At 40.2% G+C, this 17441-nt stretch overlaps 1 protein-coding gene across 2 annotated transcripts in view; it reads left to right on the top strand.

Moving 5' to 3' along the window:
* Ndfip1 (Nedd4 family interacting protein 1) overlaps positions 1–9754 on the top strand; it is a 47283-nt gene extending 37529 nt beyond the window's left edge. The window contains exon 8 of one of the 2 annotated variants that reach the window (XM_090331313.1): positions 8816–9754. The gene's annotated coding sequence lies outside the window, so the exon portion shown is untranslated. Of the gene's footprint in view, positions 1–3614; positions 4590–8815 lie in introns of those variants that run through there. The other variant, XM_090331312.1, reaches the window with a different exon arrangement.
* Positions 9755–17441: the final 7687 nt, after the last annotated feature.

The raw sequence follows: 17441 nt of genomic DNA, 5'->3' as shown, positions 1-17441 counted from the left end.
ATTAAAGCAATGCATCTATAGAACTATGATTTGAAGCTAGCAGTCCTGAATAACAGTTCTGTGACAGCAGTTTGAAGTCAGCAGCCAGGTAACACTAATTCTGGGTCCTTTAGGTGTTGTGAAAAATGTGTGCACAGGTGTGCATCCTCCTCATTGAAGGGCATGATAGCATTTATTTGCTTTCCTCCTCAGTGTCAATACCCTGGTTGATTTGGACCATTCCTGCCTGATATGCTCAGAGAGGATTCAGAGCTCCAGAATTAAGAGACTTGGGGGATTTAAAGCAGTATTTACAAGTCTAATAGCTTCTTTATCCATTCTCCAGAGATCCCCAGAGGGAACCTGATGTAATATCCATGGAATCCAATGCCCCTTATCGGTTGAAAGGGATAAGACCTCTCTATCCAGATCCAGATGTAGAAAATTTGCTTCTGTGGTTCCAAGAAATTTAGTTCAGTTAGAAAAAGGGGCTGGACACCATCAGGTGACACTTGAAGGCTTTCTTTTTTTGACTCCTGCTTTCTTTGATAGTGATAGCCCTAATGACAACCTGACTATAAGCTCCTTGTCAGAAAGATCAGGCAGGAATTTTTTTTTTTTCTTTCTGTGGGTCTTGGGGCTTGAACTCAGCCTGTGCGCTGTCCCTGAACTCTTCAGCTCAATGCTACCACCCTACCCTTGAGCCAAAGCCCCACTTCCATTTCCTAGAGGTTAATTGGAGATAAGAGTCTATGGGCCGGGAGTTTGGCCTACTGGTTAAAGTGCTTGCCTAGCATGCATGAAGACCCAGGTTCGATTCCTCGGTACTACATACATAGAAAAAAGCCGGAAGTGGTGCTGAGACTCAAGTGGTAGAGCTCTAGCCTTGAGAAAGTCCAAGGACAGTGCTCAGGCCCTGAGCTCAAGCCCAGGACTGGCAAAAAAAAAAAAAAAAAAAAGAGTCTCAGGTGCCGGGCTGGCTTTGGACCTTGATCCTCAGATCTCAGCCTCCTGAGTAGCTAGGATTACAGGCGTGAACCACCGCGCTCGGCTTGTACCAAAAGCTCTTGTAGACCAAAAGCTCTGAAATAGAAGGAAAATATTTACCTTTTAAAAAATTGCTTTGCTGCGGTCTTAGTATAACCCAAGCTGGCGCTGAAGTAGAGATCCTCCTGCTTGAGCATCCCGATGATAATAGGTGTGCTCCACTCTCATCAGCTTCTGGGAAAACGGTTTTTAAGCTCTGGCATTAATAAGCAGTTGATCATTAAAATATGATCCTGTATCCTAGTCAGCTTATTTTATCAAAGGAAGACATCCTGAAGGGTAAAGTTTGATTTAATGGACTGTATTGTAAGATAGCAAGACAGGGGGCCTAGTGGTAGAGTGCTTGCCTAGCACATATGAAGACCCGGGTTTGATTCCTCAGTACCACATACATAGAAAAAAGCCAGAAGTGGTGCTGAGGCTCAAGTGGTAGAGCTCTAGCCTTGAGAAAGTCCAAGGACAGTGCTCAGGCCCTGAGCTCAAGCCCAGGACTGGCAAAAAAAAAAAAAAAAAAAGCAAGACAGTAGAAATGGTATTTCTAGTGGACTTTTTCCTTAGGGGGAAAAAATCACAGTTAAAAAAGATATCCACGGTCCCTAAGTTGTGTTTGTCTTGTAGTTCTAGTGTCTTTGTGACACTCTAGTCAAATGGATCTGGATGGTGCCCTGGCCCTAGACACTAGCAGTCAGTCTTTCATGTGGAGTTGGTGTATGTGTGGGTTGGGGGTGGTGGCGGGGGGGAAGGGGTTGAATTGAGGTTTTACCTGTGGTAGCCTGAGTGTCTTCTTAGGGGATTTGGAATGACTGTCAGTAGCAGACTTGACGTTAAGAATCTTCAGAACTGTTGGTGAAGCAAGGAATGAGGGAGGCCACCTACATTCTTGTGCATGTTCTTACGAACTCCAGCCATTGCTTCATATGTTTTCTTCTACTGGTGGAAACTATAGAAATGAAATTACTTGGGTTAGGATTCACTGCAGAAATCCCCATTTGATAGCAGTCTAGAGATTTTTTTTTAATTTCTGTTTGTTTTCACAGCTCTCAGTAAGCCTGTCTCGTGTTTCTGCACATTCTGAGGTCTTTGAATTGCTTATATCTTTCTAAATAAAAGCTATCCTTGTATCAGTAATACTAGTTTACAAAACACAATTTAATTCAGAAAAATGTTGGGCTTTATAAAAATACATTAATTTTCTCCAGTATTATAGCTTCTCTGCATTTTGGCAGCCTTTAAAAATGCATGCAGTAGACTTAAGAAAAAAAATAGAAGCTGGGAGGTGGCTCATACCTGTAATCCTAGCTGCTTAGGAGGCTGTGATCTGAGGATTGTAGTTCAAAGCCAGGCTGGGCAGTAAAGCACTTGAGACTCTTCATCTCCAATTAATTACCAGACAACTGGAGTGGTACTGTCCTGGAGTTAAAATGCTCAGGCATAGTTTGAGCCCTACTGGGGGTGGGGGGAGTAGAAAAAAAGTTTCTTGATTATAGTAATTTGCAGAGAAGGATGGAAAAGTGAGCTAAGAGACTAGAGATGAGCGCATGGAATTGCTGCTTGGAGCTGGGAACCACCAAGTAGTTTCTCAGTAAAGTAGTTAATATGTGTTTCTTTCTAGCATTATGGTAGGGAGTTGTAATTTTTCAAAGTTCGTTCGTTCGTTCCTTCCTTCCTTCCTTCCTTCCTTCCTTTCTTCCTTCCTTCCTTCCTTCCTTCGCCAGCTTTCTCAAGGCTAAAGCTCTACCACTTGAGCCATAGCATCACTTGTGGCTTTTTTTTTTTTTAATGTGAACTCGGGTATTCATGCATGCTAGGCGAACACTCTACCACTAGACCACACTCCCGGCCCTCAAAGTTATTTCTTTGAGAACTAATAAAGCAATGTATGTATGGGGTAGGAGGATGTGTGTCAGTGGTCGAGCACTTGCCTTAGCCTGTTAGACACCTGGGATGAGTTACAGGCCCTGTGGGAAAAGTATGGACATTAGTTTGAAAGTATGTACTTCAGTCATGCCTATTAAAATTAGGGGCTAAATATATTGGTTATTTTCAGAGAAATATGCCCTCCAAGTACATTGGCTTTTAAAGAAAACTTGTTCTAAAAACATGTATTTGTGGGATCTCTGAGCTTACGCTTTTTTCTTTTAATCTTTGCTTTGGTCTGTTAAATACAATATGAGACCATTTACTTCCACTTCATGTCTTATCTGTTTGGTAAACAGTAGCAGTGTTTTCTGATTGGTAAATAGTTGCATCAGGTATATTTGGAAAATTACCTGTCACTGGAGCTCTGTTCAAATTTACAGGGTTAAGTGTAGGGTGAAGAATGGCTACTTCTATTCTTTTGTTAGAAGAGAGAACAGAGCAAAATTTCTGACCCCATTCTTTCTATTTCTGGAGGCCTTGATAATGTTAAGAACTGAAAATGGAATGTTTATTCAGTACTATGAGGTCAGTGTATAGTAATCTTAAAACTATGTTAAAATGAACTTCTCGTATCTCCAAACATCCTGTCTTCTTTTGTGACTACATCCTTCTCTAGCCAAAATAACAAGCTAACTAGAATTTCACTACTCAATATCCTTTTCTGGCAGATGTTTTCTGGCAAGGGCCTTCCTGCGTTTATGAATTCCCTCTCAAGAAGCAAGAGGACACCTGCAGGAAGTGAATCAAGATGCAGAACACAGAGAAATAATCACCTGCTTTAAAAAATAAAGTGCTGTTGAAGAAGATCATTTCTCTCTATTTGTTCCTAGGTGTAAAATTTTAATAGTTAATGCAGAATTCTGTAATCATTGAATCATTAGTGGTTAATGTTTGACAAAGCTCTTGCAATCAAGTCTGTGATGTATTAATAATGCCTTATATATTGTTTGTAGTTGTTTTAAGTAGCATGAGCCATGTCCCTGTAGTCAGTAGGGGGCAATCTTGCTTTTTTTCATTTTCCATTTCAAACTGAATTTGGAATGAATGGAATTAAAGATTTTAGTGTAAGATATGTATACAGCTGACTGTTTTAAAGGGGTTTTCTCAAAAGTTAAGATTTTGGTTATGACTGCATTTCTACACATAATCCATATTTACTGTTAATCTAGAAATTATTCAGTTGTACTGTGTGTAAGCACCTGAAGTCAAAATCATAGTGTAAAATACATTTAAGGAGTGATAAAAAAAAATATGTTCTTTATTGGTAAATAAGTATTCTCTTTTCATTATCTGTATTCAAAACTTTGCAGTACCTTTTTGTTCTGTGACATATACCTAAGGAATTTTAAAGTGTTGTATAAAATAGAAAGAACAAAGATAAATGCAGCTTAATAAAGTGTAATTCTTGATCTATGTATGATTAGAATCTAAGTGGATCAGGTACTAGGAGTAAAGAAGGAATTAGTGTGGAACTTTTGAGATGATCCCTAACATACTGTATTACTTGCTTTTACAATGTGTTAGCAGAAATCTATTTGTTATAAGTGTAGAATGATGTGCTTTCTACCCAAGTGGTAATTTACCTTGGTTTGCCATATTAAAACTGTAAATACAACAGAATATTAATAAATGTCTCTTGTGTACTGTATGTTAGTGCTTAATTTTTTGGCTTGCATTTTTTGATTGGCAAAAGCAATAGAGGCTGTGGATTTTTCATTCTTCCTTGTCTCTGCTTATTGTGGTTGTTTTAAGTTTAGAAGCCATTGGTTTATAAAATAGTTGTTTGCTTTGTTCCATTTTTCTACTCACTCAAATGAAATATACAGCAAGGCAGCAAGGCAGTCAAATTACTGCCTAAAACAGCACTTGGTGTCATGTAAGAGCACTGAGTAACACCTGTAATTGGTCACTTCACTGCTGCCCTTCAACATCTGGAATTAGCATAGGAATTCTGTTTGGGGTTCTATCATACACAGAAGGTAGGTTTCTTGGAAAACAAACAGGAATACCAAGTCTTCTGCATTCTGATCTGTTGGTTGCTTTATGGTTTTGTTTTTTTGTTTTTTTGGTGGGTCTTGGGGCTTGAACTCAGCCTGGGCACTGTCCCTGAGCTATTCAGCTCAAGGCTACCACCCTACTCTTGGGCCTGGGCCTTGTCCGTGAGCTCTTCCGCTCCAAGCTACCACCCTAACTCTTCAGCCAAGCCCCATTTCCCATTTTCTAGAGGTTAATCAGAGATGAGGGTCTCAGGTCATTTTGATCCTCAGATCTCAGCCTCCTGAGTAGCTAGGATTACAGGCATAAGCCACTGCGCCTGGCTTGCTTTATGGATTTTTTTTGTAGAGATGGTCTCACTGTGGCATTTATGCTGACCTCAAATTTATGATACCAAGTGCTTGGATAACTGGTGTATACCCATCTGTATATTCTTATTTAAAAGTTAATGTGACTTGCAATAAAGAAAAGGCATTTATGAAAGTCTCAGAAAACATTTTTGTGTCAGATTATACCAATAGGGCTTGAGAGTGCTTTTCTTTTTATTGTGTGGATAATATATAGTGGGGTTACAGTTAAATTCGTAGGTATAGTACTTCTCACACACTGATAGCCTCTCATGTTTTTGTCCCCATGTCCCTCTCCCCAACCCCTCCCAATCATCTTGTCCCCCCCCCTTTACTATTTCAAATAAACAAGTAAACAGTATACCAGGTAACACAGACAGATACAGTATAACAATGAGATTAACCATAAGGGCAAAAAAAAAAAAAGAGAAGAGAAATAACATAGTACATTAAGAACAACAATCACTCAAGATAAAGCTCTTGTTTCCATTTCCTAGAGATCCTTTCATTTACTCTCATCCTATAAGGTCTTATGTACCTAGGTTTTGAGCTGTTATAATCCTCTGCTAGGAGAGTCCTAGATATGTACTAATTATTACAAATGAGGGAAACCATTGAGCCTATGTTCCTTTGGGTCTGGCTTACTTCACTTAATATGATTTTTTCCAAGTCTTTCCATTTCCATATGAAATGGGGTTTGAAAGGTTTTTTTTTGTTGTTGTTGTTGTTGTTGCTTTTTTTTTGTGGGTCATGAGGTTTGAACTTGGCCTGTATGCTGTCCCTGAGCACTGTCCTGGACTTTCTCAAGGCCAGAGCTCCACCACTTGAGTCTCAGCACCACTTCCAGCTTTTTTCTATGTATGTGGTACCAAGGAATCGAACCCGGGTTTTTGTGCATGCTAGGCAAGCACTCTACCACTAGGCCAAACTCCTGGCCCCGTGTTTTGTTTTGTTTTTTAAATTCACTGAACTGAAATATTTACAATTCCTGTTTGTACATATGTGGCTGACTTTGTCAAAGTAAACATGCAGTTTGATAGGCTTTTAAGACAGTCGAGGGGATGATTTCTCTTTATCCTTTTAAATAGTTGTTAAAGTTGTTTGAGGTATGGGAAATTGGTACCATGTGTTATCTAGAATCTTTACTCTTTCTACACTGTTCCCATTCATTCTCTTTTCTGTTGGTAGGTTCACTGTTGTGTAGAATAGGGTCTTACTCTATGGCTCAGTCTGGCCTCAACTCAAGTGACTCTTTCCTCAGCCTCCCTAGTAACTGGGACTATAATTGCTCAGCAGTGCACTTGGAATGATAACTTATTGAGGACAGCCCTTTTGGCTAGAGAGTGGGTCTTTATAATTATCTTGGAAGAAGAAACAGAGGAACTACTGTGAATTGCCAAAAGTTTTAGACTAAACTGGTTGTCTGGACCCTGGGCCTCTTGTGTGTAATAATGCATGCTTATATTTAATAGTTTTTCTGTAGCCAATTTCTGTTGTCTTTTCCCCCCAAAAAGCTCCAGATTGTTTTGTGTTGAAATAAAAGACATTAAAATGTGCTTATTAAAATAGTAAGAACAAATATTTTTGCTAATTTTGTATTGAGTTTTTCTTTAAAAAGGATATTTTTATGTTATTTTGTTTTATTTTGTAGTGCTAGAGGTTGAGCCCAAGGCCTTAAGCATGCTAGTCAAATACTAGTACTGAGCTACAACCTCAACCCCAAAACAAACTTTTTACTGAAGAAAATTATAATTCCTCTCTTACTTTCTATACCTGTCCTAGAGCTTGAACTCAGGGTCTCAAACTCAGTTTCTGCTCATAGCGGGTGCTCTACCACTTGGGCTACACTTCCACTTCTAGCTTTTGCCTGGGTCATTGGCGATTAGTCATTTATCTGCTGCAGCAGGCTCCTATGATTCTCAGTTCTCAGGCTCCTGATTAGCTACGATTATGGGAGTGAATCAACTGCTCTGCTTTCTTTACTGATTTGAGCTCTGGCCCACCGTGAATCTTCAAGTAGCACAGATAAAATGTCTTTGGCTTTACTGTGGTCTTATACTAAAAAATATTCTGCTTAGCTATAAACTGCTGTACATTGTTTATACTTAATGATAAGTGATAAATCAAGAAACAACTACTGACATGGAGAATCAGGGCCAATAAAAGTGATGATTCAATTTGTGTGGTGCCTGAGGTGACAGGGTTGTAGAATAAGAATCATCAAAATAAGACCCTAGGAATGGAGCCCTGGCTGTAGTTTGAATCCAACTCTACCTATTGCTACCATCCCCAATATTCTTGAGGTTTGGCACAGAAGATATTGACATGAACGGAAAAAGACTTGGCCCTGATTCTTGTAAACATTAATGATCAAATATTAAACATAAAGTATGCCAAGAACATAGACATAGAACTGTTCAGTTACTCAAGGGTAGATCATACTTTCTGGAAAAAAAAAAAATCATGCCCCTATTATCTACTAAATCTGGGCTCTTTGTTAAACTTTAGTGGTGAATCCAGTTAAGTCCCATAAAGAATACAACTTCATTGGTTTCTCAAGTGCAAGACCCTAAGTTCAGACCTCAGCAAAATAGTTGTAATTTTTGCTGGTGTTTAGTTGGTCTTTATTTTTCTGTTTGCTACAATTTTCACTTTTCAGGTTTGTTTAGGCAGTACTGGGGTTTGATTTCAGTGCCTTCCACTTGCTTGGTTTGCTTGCTCAGCTAGTGCTCTACCACTTGAGATATGCCTCCAGCCTGATTTTTTTGCTGGTTGTTTTGGAGATGGAGTTCTACAGACTTTTCTGCCCAGGCTGAATTCAAACCCCAGTCTTTCCGATATCAGCTTCTTGAGTAGCTAGGCTTATAGGTGTAAGTCACCAGCATCTGATTTAGGCTTTCTGAAGGTGATTAAGAACTGATGAGAGAGCAGACTTAACAAAATACAAACTGTTTCCATAAATAGTTTAAGACAGTTTGTATATTCTTTATTTGGTTGGTTTTTTGCCAGTACTGGAACATGAACTCAGGCCCTGGAGCTATCTTTTTTCACATAAGGCTCTAACACTCTACTACTTGAGCCCATAGCTCCACTTTTGGCTTTTTTGGTTGCTAATTGGGATCTCATGAACTTTTCTGTCTGGGTTGTCCTGATACTGAGATCTTCAGAGTTCAGCCTCCTATGTAGTTAGGATTATAGGTGTGAGCCACCGATATCTGGCTTAGTTTTTGTTTTGTTTTTTTTTTTTTTTGCCAGTCCTGGGGACTGAACTCAGGGCCTGAGAACTGTCCTTGGACTTTCTCAAGGCTAGAGCTCTACCACTTGAGCCACAGCACCACTTCTGGCTTTTTTCTATATATGTAGTATCAAGGAATCCAACCCAGGTCTTTGTGAATGCTAGGCAAGCACTCTACCAATAGGCCAAACTCCCAGCGCCTTAGTTTGGCTTTTTCTTTGTTTTAGCTGCACCTGAGAGGTTCACTCCTATAATTACAGAATTCTAATTATTACAATTCCTTTCATTTTAGGTGGTCCAGAGACAGGATTTAAGGATCATGGCAGGCCATTTCAAGACCCCATCAACAGAAAAAATTGTGTATGATGGCACAGATCTGCCATCCCAGCTTTGGCAAAATGGATAAATAGAAAAGGTTGGTCCAGGCCAGCCTAGGCAAAATCTTAAGATCTTATCTCAAATATAATGAGGAGGGGGCTCAAACCATCGAGTATCTTAACAAGCACAAAGCCTTGAGTCCAAATCCAGGATTGAACCCCCCCCCCCCCGCACCAAAAATTTAGAAAGTCTGTGTTAAATATTTTAAGCCTATATATTATTTTATAGTAAGTAAAAGAAGATTGAGTAAAAGCATTTCTTAAGCCATTTCTTGATTTAATTTCCTCTTTGACTTATACACATACATTTGGATATATATGTAGTTGAAATCCATTTAGGCCACCCACAATTAGTGCTTCTCAACAAGTGGCCTCTGAATATTCTTTATAGGCTCTACCACTAAAGTGAAAAACATGACATGAAAAACAGACGAGGAATTCTCAAAGGGGAGCAGAAGTTTCGTTGGAGAACAAGGAAGTTTTCAGGAAGAAAAGGTGATTACCAAACTTGATTTGGTATCTTGGTATTAAGGGAAGAGATCATTTTATAGTGCAACAGTTTCCATCATCTGCAACTTCATGGCTGTAGAACCAGCTGCTTTTATGTAGAAATAGATCAGTGGAGAGCCATGTCTAGAGACCAACCTCCCTGTCTATAAAATGTGAGATATGCCATCTCCATAGCATTTTAATACCCACATGCATATAGTTATTCTCAGAATTTGTTCTTGTAGAATTACTGAGACTTCAGGTTAACTTGATACCCACTTTTACTTTCAGTCTTGGGAGTTTCATTCTTGACGGGATTTCAAGCATTTAAATTCATTTTTTGGGGGGGTGGGGAGGAGGGAAATGGGGACCAAGACATGAGAAAGGGTATCAATGTATGTGAAGTAATGCACCTTCTATCTGGCAAATATAATGTAACCCTTCTATTAATTACAATAAAAAATATATGGGGAAAATTCTTTTTTTTCTTTCTTTCTTCGTCTGAGGCCTTGAATTCTGGGCCTGGGCGCTCTCCCTGAGCTCTTCAGCTCAAGGCTACAGCCAGGGGTAGTGTCCCTGAGCTCTTCAGCTCAAGCTACCGCCCTACCCTTGAGCCACAGTGCCACTTCCGGTTTTCTAGTGGTTAATTGGAGCCGAGAGTCTCACGGACTTTAGTGCCTGGGCTGGCTTTGAACCGTGATCCTCAGATCTTAGCCTCCTGCGTAGTTAAGATTGTAGGCATGAGCCACTCACCTGGCATTTTTCTGTTTTTTGTTTTGTTGTTTTGCCATTCCTGGTGACTGTACTCGGGGCCTGAGCACTGTCGTTGGGCTTTCCTCAAGGCTAGTTCTACCACTTGAGCCACAGCACCACTTCCAAGTTTCTATATATGTGGTACCAAGGAAAGAAATCCGGTCTTCTTGAATGCACTCTACCACTAGGCCAATCTCCCAGCCTCAGCATTTAAGTTATAAGTTCATCTGTTGATAAACTAGTAAAGCTTAAATGCAGATCTCTTAAACATAACCACAAACTATATGAATTGCAGAGGACTCTTGCCTTGCATTTGGTACATGTCAGAAGCTGAGGTAGTGGTTGTGAAAAAATAACAGCACCTGACCTGTTTTGGAAACTGTTCATACTGCTTTAATCACAACTAAAAACATTTACAAGGCCTTGAGTTCAATACCAGCACCTCACAAAACAACAACAACCCAGTCCCTGATTGTCTTTAAGCCTTTGGGAGATTTTTTTCCTTTTTTTGGAAGGTCCAAGAATGATAGGGAAGAAAAAAAAAATGTAACCAACTCCTCCACCTCCAAGATCTCAAAGTAAATAACTCGCTGAAAAGTACAGCCATTGTCACCTTGCACAGTTATGGTCTGCATTCTTGTCTCCTGTTGAGAGCTGTCTTCCTGGATTACTCACCCTCTTCATTTGCAGAATATTAGCAGTGTCCATACTGTTACTGAATCCATTTGTGAGGAAGAATTTTGCCATCTACTTCTTGAGTCTGTGTGTATTTTTTCCCCCGGGTCCTGGGCACTGCCCCTGAGTGCTTAATGCTAGCACTCTACTACTTGAGCCACAGTGCTACTTACAGCTTTTTCTGAGTAGTTTTTTTTTTTGGAAATAAGAGTCTCACAGACTTTCCTGCCTGGGCTACCTTCAAATCACAATCCTCTGATCTCAGCTGCCTGAATTGTTAATATTACAGGTGAGCCACCAGTGTCTGGTTTCTGTGTGTAATTTGTTTGTTGCCAGTCATAGGCTTTGAACTGAGGGCCTGAATACTGTCCTTGGGCTTTCTGCAAGGCTATAGAACTCTATCACTGGAGCCAAAGCACCACTTTCGGCTTTTTCTATATATGTGGTACCAAGGAGTCCAACCTGGGTCTTCGTGCATGCTAGGCAAGCACTCTACCAGTAAACCAAACTCCAGGCCCCCTATTTCATAGTCTATTCAGCAGACTGTGTTTAGACGTGATTGAGGTCATTTTGGTGTGTTGCTTTCTTCTCTAATTATCAACATTGGAGTTTTACATATCTGATCTATCAACTGGCACTGCAGATCATTTGAGCCACTTTTTCACCCGACCTTTTAACACTCACATGGTTTTGATGCCTATGTGATTGTTAAAATAGTGGGCACTGGTGGCCTAAAGAAGCAAAATAAACAGTTTTTCCCCCCTACATTTGACCTAGTGACTAAAGACCTAACTCTGTATCCATGATCAGATACAAGACAAAAATAGGTGTTTGTTGTTATTTCGACTCTGAGATTTTATCTATCATGGAATAAGCTTTTCATTACACAACTGAGGTCTTAAGTTTGTGATTTAGCAGTTCCTAGATTTAGGCACTCAGATTGAATTTCTGTTTTCCAAATGTTCTTATGACCAATTAGAAATGGTCACACATAGTTTCTGTGGCACTTCCATAGAGCTTCCGGATAAGAGGAAGGATAAGCACTTGTTTAATTATCATCTCCCATAGAAGACTGGCTGGAAGGAGCTTGCAGAACCTGTGTACCTGCACTTAATATGTTATGAGTGCCTTTGATTTTAGACTATTTTCATGACATTGATTGGTGAGTAAAAAATTATTTTGTCTTGAGGTTGTGGGTGTAGATCAGGAGCTCTGGGTTTATTCTCCAGCATCACACAAACAAATAATACTATTTTGTCTTTTTGTAGGTCTCCTCAAACTTAGGGATACACCACTTCCTCTTCTTTAGAGCAAGACTATGGAAGGAAGGATTGTGTATCCAGGGCAATGAGGAAAAACCACAGGGAAGTGACTTCTAAATATTTGACTGAAAGTGATTGTGGACTCATCCTTAGTTTCCTGAGAACAGGGCAGAGTGTCCTCTGTTTGAAATGGGTTAAAGGGAAAGGAAGATATGTGGACTCTTTAAAGAGTGGGCCCTCAAGAGTTTTAGAGGTTTCTATGGAGTATGTCAGTGACCGATGGAACCATAGGTTCAACAGATGTCCTATCTGCTGATCCCAGGCTGTGCTTCCTTTCATGTGGTGACCTTCCAAGAGCATTGTCCTAAGTTGTCTGCGTGAGATAATGCAGTGCATCTAAGCTTCTGGTAAGCCAAATTTGGGTGGCTTATAACCTACTGTGACTTTATTTATAGAGACCTAATGATTCAGCAAAGTTGTCCTTTGCCTAGAATTTCTAAAATGAGGAAACAACAAAAACACTCAATTCCAGAGCCCTTTTCAAACCTGGATTGATTCTGAAGGAATTTTAAGTGGATTCCTTAATAGTAAGGATCCTTCCCCTAAGGGGACTATACGGAGAGGAAACGAGATGAGATGGGCCAGGAGGGTACCAGAACACATAAAGCCTGATTGGCTGAGAAGGAAAGGAGTGGGGGAGGGCAGCAAATCAAATCTGCACTTTGTTCTTTGCCCTCATGTGATCCTGGAGACCCACAGGGTGAGATTCCTGCTAATTGCTGGGAACCCCCTATAAAAAGGAGCTAGCTTAAATTGAAAGAGTAAGGATTCAAAAGAGAATTCTTCCTTTATTCCTCTTACTTTTCTTTACATAATGCTTATGTCTCCAAGAAGTGGTGGGATACCTATTTGAGGAGGGTTTTTTTGTTGTTTGTTTGTTATTTACAAAAATGAAAGGAAAACATGTCTGTGAAATTCCAGACTGCTACCACAGCACTTAATGATGGAAACGTGATGAGCTGAATTCACTAGGCTGCAGTTTAAACTTACAAAACAAAACAACCCCCCCCCCCCCCCGCTGAAGTCTAATGTGCTTTATGGTGGCATTTTTATACAAGTGACTCACTGCTAGAAGTATATTGACCATTTTAAAGTGCAATCTGATCTTTCAGGGAGAGACATTGAAATGCTCAGTACAGACATTGTGCTCGAGACAGATTTCTGTGTTTGTACCTTACCGCTAATCTCAGGCATATTTTCGTGGGATGATGGTTTTCAATAATACTTGAAGCATCCAAAAACAGTACACTAAAACTTGTCATTAAAAGTATATCAAGTTTAATAGCAAACCATGGATTTTTTTTTATGACCTTTTATTTATTGCTTGGTGTATTTTACTAGAAAGAAAGGTAAATAAATGTGTTTTGCAGCAAATATGTAGTATAAGCACCAGTAGCCGTTATTATTTTTTAACTAGATGGTGGAGCACTTACACACTTTGTTTATTAGTGACCTTCCCATAAAATTTTCAGGTACCCAAGGCCAAATCAAGGTCATAAGTTTATCCAAACGAGGGCTTTAGTGTGTTCCCTTGGTAACATACACAGCTGAAAGAGAGGCCAAGGAATGCTGTTCACATCTTCCAATTCCAAGTCACCATAGCTTTGCCTCCATTTATGGTGTTTAATCCCCCTGAAAAAACTTGCAAATGAAATTTGGATAGTTACTTGAGTTTGTTTCTAGGTATTATAAATAATTTCACTCTGGCTTTCCTTTTTCTTTTTCTTCTTTAGTCCTGGAGATTGAACGCAGGGCTTTAGATTTGTTAGGTAGGGACTCACCCATTAGAGCCATGCCCCCATCTTATTTGGCTTTTGCTTCTTTTTCAGCTAGATTCTTGTGCTTTTGTCCTGGCTCTCCTGGGACCATGATCCTGTCTCTGCCTATTAAGCACCTGGAATTACAGTTATATAGCACCATACTCAGATTGTGGCTTTTTGAATAGAGTTATTTGGGGCTTCCACTCAGAAATGTGCGTGTGTGTGTGTGTGTGTGTGTGTGTGTGTGTGTTGCTAGAGATTTGCATATATTAGGCGAGTGTTCTACTGTTGAATCAAATATTTTTATTTTCCATTTAGGATGTACATGACCTTAGGCCGGATATTTTGTACACAAAGGTTGATTGTACATGACAGTCCTGGCTACAAGTGGGTTCTAGTCTGATTTTCATTGTGTTAGTGTTCTCTTGGCCTTATTTGCATAGTAGTGTTTTCTTGGCCTTATTTGCATAGTAGTCAAAGTTTTTTGTTTTTTGTCTTTTACTTTTACTGTTTCAAGCTATGCTTGCTTACCTGCTGCTGATTTATTTTTTTCTCCGAAGCTACTAAAGATCTCCCTAAGACCAAATACCCTCAAAAGAGGGAGAAATTATTAGCACCTAGAGAGGCCACCCGAGATAGGGCCTAAAAGGATGGAAGAGGAATTATCTCATGGCTTGAGGCTTAAAAAGCCATCTACCAAGAGGCGTTGCCAGCAGGAACCTGACAATCCAGGGCTAGAACCCTCACACTCCCACTTACTGGCCTACCAATCTGTGTGTCAGAATAGTTTCTTGTACGGCTGTCTTATGCTCTAAATAGAATAATGTAGATAAAGATGCCTGACATAGAAGACAGCTTTTTGTAGCCCTTTAACTAGCTACAGCATTGAATCCAAGGGTAAGAAATTAACAACTTGAACCTGTAATTTAAACCCAGGGCATTCATTTTTTTCTCAGGACCATGCAGCCTGCATAAGCCCTGTCTTTCCTCATTCTTTCTGTCCTAAAGTCTGATAAATCCATCCCTGTTTTTTAAGTCACACCCTTCTTTTCCTTTTAGCTGCAGTGCACACGAGATTCAGAGTTACTTTTGCTTTTCTGGTAACACCCTCATATGTTTATATAGGAACTATGACCATGCTCATTTGGCCTACACAGATTACTATAAAAAAAGGGTTATTTCATGTTCTTTACCAGCAAGCACTCATGGCCTCCCTCCTCCTGGCAAATAATTTTTCAGCACTCAGTCACATCAAAACACTATAAATCCAGTAAATTCGGATGCTCATTTCCTGAGTTCTATAGGCTGAGACTACAGCCTCTTTCTTTTTTTTTTTCCTTGAGCTGTTTGTATTACATTATAAGGTTTGCTGTACTCTATCTTTGTGTGGATTTAGGTCTTCAAAGCACTCTTTGAACTGTTTATCCCTTGCTTGTTTTTTTCTGCACTTGCTTTAAATTCTCTGCCACTTTCCCTGCTCATCACCACCCTCTCCCCAGCCTTCCTGCACGTCCTCTCCATGTTTTCAGTACTTGCCTTACTCCATTGCTTTTCTTTTGTCTTTATGTATGTGTGCCTGCTTGCCTGCCATTACTGGGTTTTGAACTCAGGGCCTGGGCACTATCCTAGTTTCTCCACTCAAAGCTGAATCTCTGCTACTTGAACCACACCTCCACTTCTGGCTTTTGAACCACCATCATCAGATCTCAGCCTCCTGAGTACCTAGGACTATAGATGTGAGCCATAAGTGCCTCGCTGTTACTCAGTTTCTTCTGTCCTTTCCTGTCCCACTTTTATACAGCTTTAGATAGGGTTCTTTTCTCAGTGGCCGCCTACTTTCTTTGCATCTCCTATGCCATCTGAACCCTGAGTCACTTTCTTTTCTTTCACAGCCTTTCTTTTTCCTTTTCCTTTCTTGGCAGTAGTGAGGCTTGAACTCAGGACCTTGAACTTGTTTATCTTGTTTGCATGGCCTGCACTCCTTGCTTGAGCCACATCCCTAGTTTTTTTGTTGGCTACTTTGGAGATGGAGTTGATTGAAGCTTTTCTGCCCAGGCTGGCCTCAAACATGGTTCTCCAGGTCTCAACTACCCAAAGAGCTAGGATTATAGTTTGAGCCACTGCTGTCCAGCTGAACCCTCATCATTCTCTTCCTTCTCGTACACCTATACCTGTCCATCCAACAAAGAAACTACATGCTTTATTTTTCCTCTTGAAGCTCTGCAGTTGGCTCTCCTGTGCCTCTTGATAGGTGAGCCTGGCCTGTAGGTCTTGCTTTTGTCACCACCCTTGTAAGTCCAACCTTGCCTAGGTATGCCCTCGTCTCCCTTTAATTGGAGAACAGCACTGATGTGGCCTTTGTGACAGAGTTGACTTCTTCATATGCCTCTGTGTCATTTGGTCTGGTCATTAGGCTGAGGACACAGGTACCCTCTGCTCACTGTTCCTCCTCACTACACGTGATCTCAGCTATCCTCAATGGTCTGTAGCAGCTTGTGCCCCTCTGTGAAAAAGTACCTGGCATTGGTTAGCTTCAAGTTGTATGCCCCTCCCCCCACTCATGCTTTCAAAGTGATCACCCACAAAGTACTAAGAATCTTTAGGCTTTGAATTTGAATTTTATAACTCACACCTGTAATTCTAGCTATTCTCAGGAGGTTGAGATCTAAGGATTCAGATTCAAAGCCAGCATAAGCAGACAAATCAGAGAAACCCTTATTTCCAGTTAAATAGCAAAAAGCTGGAAGTGAAGCTGTGACTCAAATTGTAGCGTATCTACCATATTTAAAAAAAAAAAGCTAAGGAAGACAAGAGGTTCAAACCTCACTAGTGGAACATAGATAACGAAAGTCTCTCTCACTCTCTCTCTCTTTCTGTCTCTGTGTGTGTGTGTGTCTCTCTCTGTCTCTCTTTGTCTCTGTCTCTGTTGCTCTCCATATATAGTTTTGCCAGTCCAGGGGCTTGAACTCAGGGGGCCTGAGCACTGTCTTTGGGCTTTCTCAAGACTAGAGCTCTACCACCTGATTACTACTTCTTGCAGCTTTTTCTATGTATGTAGTACTGGGTCTTCATGCATGCTAGGCAAGCACTCTTACCAGGAGGCCAAACTCCTGGCCCCGAAAGTCTATATCTTAAAATGTCTATATCTTAATGAGTATTAAACCTGTTAATATTTGTACTCTCATTTGTAAACCTAAGTGAAGCAAGCGTGAAAATTAAACCTATCACTGAATTTATTCAAAATATTTTGGAGTCTCATTAAGCTTTTGTCTACAAAAAGGGCTCTGCAGCTGGGAAGTTAGCTTATAAGAGCTGTCCCAGGTAATCCCTGCTCCCTCCCTATCAGGTCAGCCCATATCTTGCTCCCCTTGATCCTTCAAGGCACTCAAGACACCCTCATTTTGCAAACCATACCAACAAATCTTAAAATTCACTTTTCAGTGTCCCCACAAGTCAACTACTTGTTGCTTTTTTCAGCTTGGTTTTGTGAATTTTATCACTTTTTGCATAAGGTTGAACTGACAGAACAAGGCAAAGTCCAC

Source organism: Megascapheus bottae, chromosome 4 (genome assembly GCF_031878675.1).
Source record: "Megascapheus bottae isolate mThoBot1 chromosome 4, mThoBot2.hap1, whole genome shotgun sequence".
Classification (NCBI taxonomy): Eukaryota; Metazoa; Chordata; class Mammalia; order Rodentia; family Geomyidae; genus Megascapheus; species Megascapheus bottae.
The sequence above is the reverse complement of the archived record's forward strand: the minus strand, read 5'-3'. Positions and strand labels throughout refer to the sequence as shown.